The following is a 15785-nucleotide window of genomic DNA, read 5'->3' as shown; positions in this document are numbered from 1 at the left end:
CTGTCTGAAGCATCATACTAACAAGCCGAAAATCGGCCGATCATTCGGCGGCCGAACATTTTCGGACCGACAATCGGTACGTGTGTACGGGGCTGCTAAAAAATGTAAAAAATAATAAAAAATACAATTCTGTAGTAGTCAGGACCTTCCAAAAGTGGTCGAAGGAAGGAAAACCAGAGAACCGGCGACAGAGTCATGGGCAGCCAAGGCTCGTTGATGAACGAGCAGAGTAAAGGCTGGCCTGTGTAGTCCAATCAAATAGAAGAGCTATTGGAGCTCAAATTGGTAAAAAAGTGAATGCTGGTTCTGATAGAAAGGTGTCAGAGCACACAGAGTATTGCAGTTTGTTGTGTATGGGGCTGTGTAGCCACAGACCAGTCAGGGTGCCGATGCTGACCCACAGCCAAAAGTGCCTACAATGGCCACTTGAACATGAGAACTGGACCACAGAGCAATGGAAGAATAAGACCTGGTCTGATGAATTCAAGAATGGTTTGAGGAACACAACAACGAGTTTGAAGTGTTGACATGGCCTCCAAATTCTCCAGATTTTAATCCCTCAACCATCTGTTTGATGTGCTGGAAAAAAAAGTTTTATTCATGGAGGCCCCACCTCACAACTTACAGGATTTAAAGATCTGCTACTGAAGGCTTGGTGCCAGACACCACAGCGTACCTTCAGAGGTCTAGTGGAGTCCATGCCAAAGTGGTTTATGGTGAGTGGTCATAATGTTATGGCTAATTAGTGCAGGGGCGGATCCAGAGTCTAGTCTCAGGAGGGGCACTGCGGTTTTTTGTCTGTGCAATGGCTGGTGTTTGTGCAGGGATTGCCCACCCATGGCCACCAGGGATGCCAATCAGTGCTCAGGGAACCTGTTAGTGCCCTCCTCATTAGGGATGATCAAACTTTTCAAAAGTTCGGCTCGACCAGAACACCCGAACGTCCCGAATGTTCAGCCCGGATTTCAGAGCCCCATTGAAATCAATGGGACCTGAACTTCGGTAATCAAAAAACACCATTTTGAAGCCCTAAAACCCAATAAATGCCCCTAAAAAGTGCCTAAGGTTCTGGGTCATACCCCAGGGACTATTAATCACACAAAAAAAAAGTTCTTAAAATTTGTCATTATTGAAAAAATTATTGAAAAAAAAAAAATTAGATTTCTTTGGATTTATTTTTTGGGGGGTCTAAAAAGTGTACCTGTGAAGTTTCAGCTCTGTAGCATGTCCAGAACCAGAAAAAAACGTTTGTTTGTATTAGAATTAATATAGAACAGGATAGTGGCTCTGCTATTTTCACACCTTGCCAGTTTAGTAGCAGGCGTTTTTTTTTTGGGCATTTTTTGGGGGTCTTTGGAGGCAGGCATAACATCAGAACTTCTGTGTAGGGGTATATATACACACACACACATGTATGTATATATACACATACACATATATAGGTGTGAAAGTAGCAGAACACTATGCTTGCGCTAATGAAATAATTAACACCCATACGGCTTCTCTCCTTTCACACCTATATATGTGTATGTATATATATACATATAAGTGTGTGTGTATATATACCCCTATACAGAAGTTCAGATGTTTTGCCTGCCTCCAAAGACGCCCAAAAAATGCCTTTCAAATCGCCCCTGAAGTCGCACTGAAATGCAGGTTTGAAATCGTGCGAGTTCAGCTGAACCCAGCATGATTTTAAACCCACGTTCAGACTCGATTCACACCTATGCATGTTGCTTTTGAGCGTTTGAGTAGTGGTTTTTGGTGTGCTTTCCGCATTTTTGGACACGTGTTTTTGACGTTTTTTATGCGTTTTTGATTCTTTTTTTTTTTATTTGCCCAATTTGTTGTTGGGCAGATTAATTAATGCAAAATGCGTCAAAAACTCATAAAAAATGCAGGACATTTGTTTTTAATGCATGCCCATTGAAGTCTATTACATGCAAAACGCTGCATTTTGCAGGAAAAAAAGTACCTGACCCTTTCCAAAAACGCAGAGGCACAAAAATGCATTGATGTGAACGTGTTCCATAAGAACCCATGTTAAAAAAATGAAATGCAGCGGCATCGGCATCAGGAGGCATCGGCATCAGGAGGCGACGGGATGGGCATCAGGAGGCATCGGTATCAGGAGGCGACAGCTTTGGCATCAGGAGGCATTGGCACCAGGAGGTGATGGCATGGGCACCAGGAGGCATCGGCATCAGGAGGCATCAGCATCAGGAGGTGACAGCAACGGCATCAGGAGGCATCGGCATCAGCAGGCATCGGCATCAGCAGGCATCAGGAGGCGACAGCAATGGCATTAGGAGGCATCGGCATCAGGAGGTAATGGGGAGGCAACAGCAATGGCATCAGGAAGCATTGGTGTTAGGAGGCATCGGCATCAGGAGGCGACAGCAACGGCATCAGGAGGCATCAGCATCAGGAGGCATCAGCATCAGGAGACATCGGGAGGCGACAGCAATGGCAGCAGGAGGCATTGGCATTAGGAGGCATCGGCATCAGGAGGCGACAGCAACGGCATCAGGAGGCATCAGGAGGCATCGGGAGGCGACAGAAATGACATCAGGAGGCATCAGCATTAGGAGTCATCAGCATAAGGCGGCATCGGCATCAGGAGGCATCGGCATCAGGAGGTGACGGTATGGGCATCAGGAGGCATCGGCATCAGGAGATATCGGCTCCTGAATTCCTGCTAAACTTGCCCTCTGAAAATTGATCCACTGCAAACTACAAAGGAATACAGTAAAGTTACAATAACATTCAAGGCAAGAGGTTTAGTAACGCCAATCTCATCTAAAAGTGAATAATAATGTCAGAGAAAGCCTCCAGAGTTTCCTCTATAAATCAGACCGACTGTCCCTTTAAGAAGAGGCGTGGTCTTCTCACCTGTATGAGCAGGAGGAACACGCCCAAGGTAAATAATCCGGATGAAACCACTACATGAAGAGGAGGGGGAGGTGTCTCTGGATTATACCAAGTCAGGATAATCATTAGCCATCAGAAGAGCATTGCAGAGCCCAGGGGTGACATGTCCCTCCTGTCCTGAATATTACCTGCTCTGTCACCTCCATCCACACCTGCCATGTGCCCTTATTAACCCTTCAGGGGACAGAAGAGCCAGGAAGCAGCTGCAGTAAGTTGTAGAACTTTGTTACAATGTAATTGTATGTAAACATTGTTTATAGAGCGTACTGTGACCATACTGTATACGGCATACATGGCGAATACGGACAGTTCCAGGAGCCGAGCGTTCATCCTTCTCCATGATGGTGGTGATCCGGATACGTCACAATTTTATACATAGATTTACAAAAGTGTGTTCTCCTTTAAATGAGATGAAAATGTTGGTCATGTGATAAAAGCGCAAAGGCCCCGCTCACGTATCGCCTCGTGATTTTGTATTATCATTTTTATTTATTTTTTACGTGATTTCATGTGTCACACATGGGGGCGCCTATTCCCTTCACAATTCCCAATGAGCCAAATGTGAACGGGGCCTTTCCTCAAACTCTGAAAAGCATTTATAGGGCTTTTAAAATGTAAGGTGTGCATTTTTTTTTTTTTTTTTTTTTTTTTTTTATTTATTTTGGTGTGCATTTTACCCCTCATTCACACCGGTGCGAATCGATCTTTCCAAGTCGCATCCCATTGCCACCAATGGAAACGTTTAAATCGCCGCAAGTCATTTCACAACGACTTTCAAAAAGGTTCCTGCACTACTTCTTTTCCATTTCATTGCGACTTGCACAGACTTTTGTTAAATGAATTTGCAAGCTGCAATGAAATTGGAGGTGCAAATCGCTGTGATCTTTAAATTCGTGCTGAAGATAGTGCGATTTTCAAAGCCGCACCGTTGTGAACCAAGGCTCAATGTGTTTTCTTCCTTTTTAATTGCTGTCATTGCCTGACTCCACTCTAAGACCCCGTTCACACAGGGGCGACGCGACTTGCTGGGGCGACCTGTGAAGTCGCGGTGCACAGTGTGCACCGCAACCTTTGCGCGACATGCACGGACTTCATATCATTGAAGTCAATGCAGGTCGCTCCAGGTCACCCCAAAGTAGTACAGGACCCTTTTTCTAAGTCGGAGCGACTTGTGTCGCTCCTATTAGAACGGGTCCTGTGCAAATCAATGGCAGGCGACCAAGTCGCGCTAGTGTGAATGGGGTCTTATTGGAAATATGGCCTTGTTTACACTTGCAGTTGGGGGGTGGTAAAACTCTGTGGTTGTGCCTGTTTTTTTTTTTTTTCTGACCTAATTTGCTCCCCTTTTTAGCTGGGAAGGCAGTGTCTGGGGGGGGGGGGGCAATGCCGCGGCAGGGGTTCTAACCCAGGGCATTACAACCTGCTGGGTGCAACCTGTTCATGGGAATGGAGCTGTGCCCTACAACTGTGCATGACGCAAGTGGTTGCAGCACTGAATTCTGACATTTAGGGGGTTAAAATGGGTAGCGAGGAGGCCAAACACCTCCTCACTACCAGTCATGCTCTGTAAAGAGCAATCTGAACATGGATCACTCTTCAGTGAGCAAATCAGGTGTGATTGAGCCCTAATTAAAGGGGAACTGCAGGCTGTGCTCACAATGACCCGCACAGGCAGCTGACAGCGGGAGCTCCAGCAGGGGGACGTACAATGCATGTTTTAGTGCATCACCCCTTTTTTTTTTTTTTAACTTTGTTAGATACATTCTGGTCTCTGCACAGTCTGGCACCGAGCTGCAGTGTGACGACATGCAATGCTTCTCCGTGTGGTGCAATAAAATGCTACGCCTGCACTTTACTGCAGCTCCTCGCACCATGGCTCCCTGCTGCATTGGGTTTCTATCAGATGGGCAGTTAGGGGAGGGGGGGTGGATAAAAATTGGTGTAGAGGGAATTTTTTTAGCAATTTTGGTTGAATGTTTGGCACGCGATTTAGCGTGTCGCATACAGAGCAGCCCAATCGCTGCAGGCTGCATTCACACTTTGGTGTAGAGGGAATTGTTTTGCCTTTTTTTTTTTTTTTTTTTTTTGGTTGAGCAACTGGCACGCAATTTTGTGTGTCGCACATAAAGCAGGCGGCATTCACACTTTAGTGTGGACGGAATAAGCATTTCCGCCCACGATTTTGGTTGAGCAATTTTCATGCGACTAAGGGGGGGGGGCGCAATTTGGCATTTTTGCCATGTGCGCTGGGTGACCTTGTCCCGGCACTGTACACATGCCATTATTAAAGCAGTAGTAAACCGCTGGTTGTTGTGTTTTTTTTATTTTATTTTTTATTTTTTTAGGATCTGCAAGGTAAAGGCATAATGTGCTGGTATGTATCACATACTAGCACATTATGTGAAACTTACCTGAAAGCTAAGCCCTCCAGGGATGCAATGCGCAATGTCATCTTCTCCCGGTTTTCCTTCTGGGTCCGTGGACTCCGGCTGTGTGACAGGCCGGAGCTGCAATGAAGTCATTCCTGCGCATGTGCAGGGGAGCTGTCATTCACAGCACCGGTATCTGAAGGAACGGCACGAGTGGTCATTGCTTTAGAGCGCATGCGCTGATGACGTCATCAGCGCATGTAATGTAAAAATCTCCTAAATGGTGCACATTTACAGTACCTATAGGAAAGGCTTATTATAGGTACAAATTATACCTTCGGGTTTACTTCCTCTTTAATGCGGCACTGCCTGTCAAATTCACCCACAGCACAACTGCATGCAATGCAAGCAATTACAGCAGAGTAATGCAGCATTACAGGGTTCAATCAGGAAGTGAGGAGGCGATATAACATCTCCTCACCACCTGCCAAATGCCATCTGAAAAGGAATCCAAATGTAGATTGCTCTTTGGCGGGCACCACAGTGTGAAAGAGCTCTTGCAATGTGAATAGAGCACATAGAAAACAATGGTTCTCTATGTTCCCTATTGGTGCCCTGCGCCTATCCAGAAAATCCGCTGCTCATTTTGCCCTCACCCCAGGGGATATCCCCCCCCCCCCCCCCAATCACCATCCATGTTTGCTGGGTTATCCTGTTGGAGATATATTAATGTGTTGAGTAAATCCAAAAACGCCGTGTGACGTTACTCACCATCACTGGCAGTGAAAGACAGATACGTAATGGTTTGGATTGCTTCAAATGGGGTCTGTGTCTACACTTATGCTAATGTGTATTGTACTTCAATGTCAGACAGGCTCTCCCTATTGTTTGTATAATGAGGTGGGATGTGTATTCTGTCCAGACGGCTAGATAATTAGTTCAGGTTAAGTCTATTTCTGTATACAATTTCATCTGCATATGATGTAATCAGGCAAACCCTGACCTGATGGGGTAATTTGATCAGGAGGGGGATGTGCTTGTGTGTATAAATTGAGTGTGAAACTGTAGAAAAAAGGAGAAGGTTCCAAAACTTGTACAAGCTAAGTTGTCGGCTAGCTTTGTATGGGGGCGGCTAGGATTTGATATCTATGTTGATGACTGGAAGGAAGCCGTATACTGATGGAAGACCACAAACACAGTGTAGGTCGGTGGTTCCGTTACACGCCGTATACACGGAATGCATCGGCCACTTACCATTGGCTGTGTGTAGTGACCGCTTCCTGGCGGGATAGCTCAGGAGGAATCGGGCTCCCATCTGAACACACCCGAGCTCATCCATACTAATGACCATGGCCATCTTACCGAATGGGCATGCTGGGCAGTTGCTCGGGGGCCCCACTTGCCTGGGGGGCCCCACTTGCTTAGTGACCCAGCCCCAGCCAAGCATTAGTCCTGATTCCCGTGTGCATCCCACTGGAGAACTTAGTAGGTGGCAAGCGCCTGTCGGCCCTGTGCTGCTGGCAGGCCACTTGGCCCATAAAGGGGGAGCCCACAACTGCAGGAATGCCTGTCTGACTCCATGGGAACAGGCACACACAGGACAGTCGAGTCTGACTGCAGTCCGTGTGTGTGTGTTCACCGGATACAGCCGCCGAACTTGGAAGCTGTCATTAGCCTGGCACTGCTGTACCAATAAATATCGACTTATCGATAATTCACATTTTTATTCTGGTGGGTGATTGTGTAGGCGGGGCCCCAGTGCACTGCATTGCCCGGGGGCCTATAATGCTCTTAAGATGCCACTGCTAATGACTTTGTGCAGTGCAGTGTGGTAGATGTTCCTGAAGTCTCCTGGGATGCCTAAGATTAGTATCTCAGGGTAGGGGGCAGTCTGGGCGAGATGTCCGGAAGCCGCATCACAAAACCAGCAATAGACCATGACCGTTCTATCTGTGATTGTCTCATGAACACAGACAGGGAGAGGCTGAAAAGTCCATACTCAGAAGATTCATTTTATGCGCATGCGCAGGTAAGGCACTGCACATGCCTGTCAATTTGGACTCTCCAAAATTCTGCCCAGGATTCTAAATTGCAGCCAAGCACGCAACGTGTCTTTGCATACCATTGAGTATAAATGGCTCCCAAACGCACGTTGTGAGTTTTGCGGGAAAATGCACTTTTTAAAAAATTGCGCTAAGCTTGTTGGGTAAAAAGGGGCAGGAGCTCCGCCTGGGCAACAAACCCGCCTAGGGCAGCCCATTGAAGTGAATGAGCTGCCCTTGGCGTAGGGGTGACCCAAGACATTGTGCTGCCTAGGACCAAGAATGAAATGCTTCCCACCCCCCCCCCCCCCAAATAAAAAATCACACCCAACAAAAGGCATCTACATCCATTGGTCCTCCTGTTACTCCGCGGCTGCTGCCCTAGAAGATCCAGCCTGCCCTGCGTGAGATGGAATGCGCTGATGTCTGACGTCATTGCGCACACCACAATCATGTGAGGGAGGTTCCCCGGAGGAGACGCTGCGTCTTCTCATACTCATCAGTATGCATTACGGGTGGCAGTATGAGATGGGGAAATGTCGCCCTTAACTCGCCGAAAACTGATGACACACAAAACTGCTGAACAAAAAAATCTTGGGAGCCAATTTGCTGCCCCTCTCCCAAGTGCTGCCGGGGTCCAATGGACCCAGCGGGACCCATGGTAGGGCCGGCCCAGCCTAGGAGTGATGCAAGTTAACGCGTGTAAATCGCGCTTTAGAAATCTCTCACTACTTGCGACCTAACCAGGGGGGCCTAACCACCAATGCGCTGGCGGGTGTGCACTGGCGGGTGTGCACTGGCGGGTGTGCGCTGGCGGATGTGCGCTGGCGGATGTGCACTGGCGGATGTGCACTGGCGGATGTGCTCTGATGGATGTGCACTGGCGGATGTGCTCTGATGGATGTGCTCTGATGGATGTGCGCTTACAGCCATTCACTTGTATGGCGGGTTGTATGCAGCACCTGCGGCTCCACAGATACAGGAAAATTTCATCACCAGCAAATTTTCAGCCTGTCGCCATCTGTATACATGAGGCCTAACTATACAATCTGATGGTATAATCTCCTTCAGGCCGGGTTCACATATGTGCGGCCCTAGTTTGTGGTCCAGGGTCCAGTGTGTTTCTGTTCACCGGTTCAGGTGCGATTCAGATCCAAATTTATGCCTGATTTTTGCACCTGAATTGGACCCAAAGTTACACAGGACATGTGTGAACCGGCTCTATTAGGAGCCAGTCACATTCACATAGCATGCAAATTGGATGTGGAGAAATTGCATCCAATTAGCACATACACTATATTACCAAAAGTATTGGGACGCCTGCCTTTACACGCACATGAACTTTAATTGCATCCCAGTCTTAGTCCGTAGGGTTCAATATTGAGTTGGCCCTCCCTTTGCAGCTACAACAGCTTCAACTCTTCTGGGAAGGCTGTCCATAAGGTTTAGGAGTGTGTCTATGGGAATGTTTGACCATTCTTCCAGAATAGCATTTTTGAGGTCAGGCACTGATGTTGGAGAGAAGGCCTGGCTTGCAGTCTCCACTCTAATTCATCCCAAAGGTGTTGTATCAGGTTGAGGTCAGGACTCTGAGCAAGACAGTCAAGTTCCTCCACCCCAAATTCGCTCATCCATGTCTTTACAGACCTTGCTTTGTGCAACCGGCGACCCTAGTGCTGCTAGGAAGAAGTGCTAACCACTGTGCGGCCCATGGTGACAAGTTCTCACACACTGCTGTGACCGGGATTTTAATCGCATGATCTCTGCTAATGAGGTTAATCTCCATGTTTTCTCTGATTCCCCCCTACAACAAACGACTAAAGGCAGAGGATTTTTTTTTTTCTTTTTTTTTAAACGTGAGCAGCAGTGGAGGAAGTCTTCACAATGCCCCCCCCCCTTTTTTTTTTTTTCTTTTTTTTTTTCTTTATTTTTTTTTTTTTCTTCTTAACAGCTTGCACCAGATAACAATGATCTAATACATGGACTACATACAGTTGTATGATGTGCATTTCAGGTCAGTGCAAGAACGTAATACAATAGAATCTGACAAAGACATAGAAGAGGTAACAGTGATTATATAAAACCAAAACTGCATCAATCAAAAAAAACAATATGCTGGTGTATCTTACGTCAAACAAATCTATGATTGAGATATATATACACTGCTCAAAAAAATGAAAGGAACACTCTGAAAACACATCAGATCTCAATGGGGAAAAATCTCATGCTGGATATCTATACTGGTATGGACTGGGTAATGTGTTAGGATCTATACTGGTATGGACTGGGTAATGTGTTAGGATCTATATTGGTATGGACTGGGTAATGTGTTAGGATCTATACTGGTATGGACTGGGTAATGTGTTAGGATCTATATTGGTATGGACTGGGTAATGTTTTAGGATCTATACTGGTATGGACTGGGTAATGTGTTAGGATCTATACTGGTATGGACTGGGTAATGTGTTAGGATCTATACAGGTATGAACTGGGTAATGTGTTAGGATCTATATTGGTATGGACTGGGTAATGTGTTAGGATCTATACTGGTATGGACTGGGTAATGTGTTAGGATCTATATTGGTATGGACTGGGTAATGTGTTAGGATCTATACTGGTATGGACTGGGTAATGTGTTAGGATCTATATTGGTATGGACTGGGTAATGTGTTAGGATCTATACTGGTATGGACTGGGTAATGTGTTAGGATCTATATTGGTATGGACTGGGTAATGTTTTAGGATCTATACTGGTATGGACTGGGTAATGTGTTAGGATCTATACTGGTATGGACTGGGTAATGTGTTAGGATCTATATTGGTATGGACTGGGTAATGTGTTAGGATCTATACTGGTATGGACTGGGTAATGTGTTAGGATCTATATTGGTATGGACTGGGTAATGTGTTAGGATCTATATTGGTATGGACTGGGTAATGCGTTAGGATCTATACTGGTATGGACTGGGTAATGTGTTAGGATCTATACTGATATGCACTGGGTAATGTGTTAGGATCTATATTGGTATGGACTGGGTAATGTGTTAGGATCTATACTGGTGTGGACTGGGTAATGCGTTAGGATCTATACTGGTATGGACTGGGTAATGCGTTAGGATCTATACTGATATGCACTGGGTAATGTGTTAGGATCTATACTGGTATGGACTGGGTAATGTGTCAGGATCTATATTGGTATGGACTGGGTAATGTGTTAGGATCTATACTGGTGTGGACTGGGTAATGTGTTAGGAAGGAAAGGATGCCACATAGTTTGATGGAAGTGAAAATTATCACCCTACAGAGGGCTGAATTCAAAGACACCCCAAAAATCAAAGTGAAAAAATTATGCAGCAGGTTAGTCCATTTTGCTGAAATTTCATTGCAGCAACTCAAAATGGTCCTCAGTAGTTTGTATGGCCCTCACGGGCTTATATGCATTTCTGACAACGCCGGAACATGCTCCTAATGAGATGACAGATGGTGTCCTGGGGTATTTCCTCCCAGATGTGGACCCCGGCATCACTGAGCTCCTGAACAGACTGGGGTGCAACCTGGTGGCGTCGGATGGACCAAAACATAATGTCCCAGAGGTGTTCTATTGGGTTTAGGTCAGACGAGTGTGGGGGCCATTCAATGGTATCATTTCCTTCATCCTCCAGGAACTGGCTGCATACTCTCACCACATAAGGCCGGGCATTGTCGTGAACCAGGAGGAACCCAGGTCCCACTGCAACAGCGTAAGGTGTGACAATGGGTCCAAGGATTTCATCCCGATATCTAATGGCAGTCAGGGTGCCATTGTCTAGCCTGTAGAGGGGTTGTGTGACCCTCCATGGAAATGCCTCCCCAGACCATCACTGACCCACCACCAAACCGGTCATGTTGAACGATGTTACAGACAGCATAATGTTCTCCGCAGCTTCTCCAGACCCTTTCACCTCTGTCTCACGTGCTCAGGGTGAACCTGATTTCATCAATAGTGGCAGACCTGCCAATTCTGGTGTTCAATGGCAATTGCCAATCCAGCTCCACAGTGCCGGGCATTGAGCACAGGGCCCACTAAAGAATGTCGGGCCCTCAGGCCACCCTTATGAAGTCAGTTTCTGACTGTTTGGTCAGAGACATTCACACCAGTGGCCTGCTGGAGGTAATTTTGTAGGGCTCTGGCAGTGCCCATCCTGTTCATTCATTCATTACACCAGTCGGGGCTTTATGGCAGAGTGGCCCGACGGAAGCCTCTCCTCAGTGTAAGACACATGAAAGCCCGCATGGAGTTTGCTAAAAAACACCTGAAGGACAACCAAGATGGTGAGAAATAAGATTCTCTGGTCTGATGAGACCAAAATAGAACTTTTTGGCCTTAATTCTAAGCGGTATGTGTGGAGAAAACCAGGCACTGCTCATCACCTGTCCAATACAGTCCCAACAGTGAAGCATGGTGGTGGCAGCATCATGCTGTGGGGGTGTTATTCAGCTGCAGGGACAGGACGACTGGTTGCAATCGAGGGAAAGATGAATGCGGCCAAGTACAGGGATATCCTGGACAAAAACCTTCTCCAGAGTGCTCTGGACCTCAGACTGGGCCGAAGGTTTACCTTCCAACAAGACAATGACCCTAAGCACACAGCTAAAATAACGAAGGAGTTGCTTCACAACAACTCCGTGACTGTTCTTGAATGGCCCAGCCAGAGCCCTGACTTAAACCCAATTGAGCATCTCTGGAGAGACCTAAAAATGGCTGTCCACCAACGTTTACCATCCAACCTGACAGAACTGGAGAGGATCTGCAAGGAGGAATGGCAGAGGATCCCCAAATCCAGGTGTGAAAGACTTGTTGCCTCTTTCCCAAAAAGACTCCTGGCTGTATTAGATCAAAAGGGGGCTTCTACTAAATACTGAGCAAAGGGTCTGAATACTTAGGACCATGTGATATTTCAGTTTTTCTTTTTTAATAAATCTGCAACAATGTCAACAATTCTGTGTTTTTCTGTCAGTATGGGGTGCTATGTGTACATTCATGAGGAAGAAGAATGAACTTAAATTATTTTAGCAAATGGCTGCAATATAACAAAGAGTGAAAAATTTAAGGGGGTCTGAATACTTTCCGTACCCACTGTATATGTGTGTGTGTATGTGTGTGTATATATATATATATATATATATAATATATATATATATATATATATACTACTAATATAGTATCTCACAAAGTGAGTACACCCCTCAGATTTTTGTAAATATTTTATTATATCTTTTCATGTGACAACACTGAAGAAATGACACTTTGCTACAATGTAAAGTAGTGAGTGTACAGCTTGTGTAAGGCCCCTTTCACACATACGGGCCGTTCAGTTCATCAGTTCAGTCACGTCAAAATGTATCCGTTTTTCATCCGTTTTTTTTTTTTATATCCACTACCAATGCAAAAACGGATGAAAAACGGACCGTTTGTCCGTTTTACATCAGTTTTTCGTCCGATCCGTTTTTTTGACGGATGAAAAATAGGGCATTCATCCGTTCCACAAAACTGACATTGACGGAAGCGGATGAAAACGGATGTTAACGGATGATCATCCGTTGTCATCCGTTTTTACATAGAGATGCATTGATGTCCTTTTTCATCCGTCAATGGATGGATGAAAAACGGACAAACGGTCCGTATGTGTGAAAGGGGCCTAGCAGTGTAAATTTGCTGTCCCCTCAAAATAACTCAACACACAGCCATTAATGTCTAAACCTCTGTCAACAAAAGTGAGTACACCCCCCTAAGAGAAAATGTCCAAACTGGGCCCAATTAGCAATTTAGGTTTAGACATGAATGGCTGTGTGTTGAGTTGTTTTGAGGGGACAGCAAATTTACACTGTTATACAAGCTGTACACTCACTACTTTACATTGTAGCAAAATGTCATTTCTTCAGTGTTGTCACATGAAAATATATAATTAAATATTTACATAAATGTGAGGGGTGTACTCACTTTTGTGAGATACACTGTGTGTGTGTGTGTGTGTGTGTGTATGTATGTGTATATGTGTACTGTATGTGTGTGTGTGTGTATGTATGTATGTAATATATATATATATATATATATATATATATATATATATTATAATAAAAATATTTATATTGTACAGTATATCAGGAGAAGTTTACCCTTTGGTAATCGTTAAGTAGACATCGTATCCTACATGTATGCAACGTGTTTTTTTTTATTTTTTATAATGGAACTTCTTTTTCTATTGTAAATTTCAACTCCTGGGTTTTTTTTTTTTTTTTTCTATATTTGAAAACCTTTGTAAAAGCAAATTAAAATGCACAAAAAAAAGACTGTGTAAGCTGGCACATCGAGTTGCTGAGAAAAATTCAGCACGTAAAAAGCGTCTTACAATGACTAAATAAAAGTATTCAGGAACCACGTGTATCCACATTAGCCTGGATTTGTGCGCACCAAAAGATGATTTTTCTTTTTTAACAAAGATTATGCAGTTAAAGAAATGAACAAAACAAAAGAAAGCAGAAAAGAAAAAACAAAAGAGGGAGGAGAAGTCACCGCTGGTGGAGCAAGTCAGTACCATTACCCCGTGAGTAGCCCATTGTGAGTTTGGAATGGGACAGTTCTTACATATTGAGGGTATTTATCAGAGAAATGAAAGGGGTCCCAGTAGACCCCATCTGGTCTTATGTTCCTCAGTCTTGTCCCTAAGGGCCGAAGTCGGGTCCTCCATTTGTTTGATATTGTTCACTCTTGTGATCCATTGGGCAACCATCAGGACAGCTTGTTCTAGGAATACAAGCGCGAGCCGCCATTTAATATGTGTTTGATTAGGGACGTTTGGTAGCAGTTCCTGGTTAGGGGGGTAAGATAAGCCAAACTACTGAGGGATCTTGGTGTAGGGAGATGTCTGTGAAGTAGTTGAAGCTCTGGTTGCCAGAAGGTACGCAAAATAGGGCATTCCCAAAAAATGTGTAAGAGATTGCTGTTGGAGGTGTGATACATGTGTGGGCAATCACTTTGTTGGGTAAATAACTTCAAAATCACTATTTTGTAAGTGGTTTCCTGGTATCTATGTATAGAGGGAGTCTTTAGCAGCTTTTTTTCTTTCAGGGGCCCCATTTACATGGAGCATCTTTGGTTGTTTCAGGCGTTTTCTCTGATCATTGGCACAAGCAGTTGTATGTGCATTTCAGGCCTCAGGAGTCCTTGGCTCCTGCTGCTGTCAGTCAAATCCTGAGCGGGGGGGAGGGGCTGAGCCACACTCTGTGTGTGTCTATAGACATGCTCAGCTCTGGATCTGGCCCGCAGCTGCTTCCCCATAGGCAGCGGTTTCCTGTTGTGGCAGAAAGAGGAGGATCCAGGAGTGCCGGCGGGGGGAGCCCAGAAGAGGAGGATCTGGGAGTGCCGGCGGGGGAGCCCAGAAGAGGAGGATCTGGGAGTGCCGGCAGGGGGAGCCCTGAAGATAAGGATCCGGGAGTGCCAGCGGGGGGGAGCCCAGAAGAGGAGGATCTGGGAGTGCCGGCAGGGGGAGCCCTGAAGATAAGGATCCGGGAGTGCCAGCGGGGGGAGCCCAGAAGAGGAGGATCAGGAAGTGCCGGCGGGGGGAGCCCAGAAGAGAAGGATCCCGGAGTGCCGGCGGGGGGAGCCCAGAAGAGGAGGATCAGGGAGTGCCAGCGGGGGGAGCCCAGAAGAGAAGGATCCCGGAGTGCCGGCAGGGGGAGCCCAGAAGAGGTGGATCCGGGAGTGTCGGCAAGGGAGACCCCAGAAGAGGAGGATCTGGGAGTGTCGGCGAGGGGGACCCCAGAAGGGGAGGATCCAGGAGTGTCGGCGAGGGGGACCCCAGAAGGGGAGGATCCAGGAGTGTCGGCGAGGGGGACCCCAGAAGAGGAGGATCCAGGAGTATCGGCGAGGGGGACCACAGAAGAGGATGATCCAGGAGTGTCGGCGAGGGAGACCCCAGAAGAGGAGGATCCAGGAACGCCGGCGAGGGGACCCAAGAAGAGGAGGATCCAGAAGCGTCGGCGAGGGGGACCCCAGAAGAGGAGGATCCAGGAGCGTCAGCGAGGGGGACCCCAGAAGAAGAGGATCCAGGAGCGTCAGCGAGGGGGACCCCAGAAGAAGAGGATCCAGGAGCGCCGGCGAGGGGACCCAAGAAGAGGAGGATCCAGAAGCATCAGCGAGGGGGACCCCAGAAGAGGAGGATCCAGGAGCGTCGGCAAGGGGGACCCCAGAAGAGGAGGAGCCAGGAGCGCCAGCGGGGGACCCCAGAAGAGGAGGAGCCAGGGGTGCCGGCAGGGGGACCCCAGAAGAAGAGGAGCCAGGAGCACCAGGGGCTTATTGTCAAAGCTTAATTGAACAAGCTGAAGTTGGAAGCTGATTGGTTACTATGCACAGCTGCACTAAATTATGTGTGCTCTTGTGTTAGCGCTGGTTCACACCACAAAA

At 46.5% G+C, this 15785-nt stretch overlaps 1 protein-coding gene across 1 annotated transcript in view; it reads left to right on the top strand.

Annotated features, from left to right (window-relative positions):
• The first annotated feature begins 2950 nt into the window (after positions 1-2950).
• The window catches only part of LOC309560234 (uncharacterized protein), a 77408-nt gene continuing 64573 nt past the window's right edge, over positions 2951-15785 (top strand). The window contains exon 1 of the mRNA XM_082263810.1: positions 2951-3139. The gene's annotated coding sequence lies outside the window, so the exon portion shown is untranslated. The remainder of the gene's footprint in view (positions 3140-15785) is intronic.

This window comes from Pelophylax lessonae (genome assembly GCF_965119305.1).
Source record: "Pelophylax lessonae genome assembly, chromosome: 7".
NCBI classification, from domain to species: Eukaryota; Metazoa; Chordata; class Amphibia; order Anura; family Ranidae; genus Pelophylax; species Pelophylax lessonae.
The sequence above is the reverse complement of the archived record's forward strand: the minus strand, read 5'-3'. Positions and strand labels throughout refer to the sequence as shown.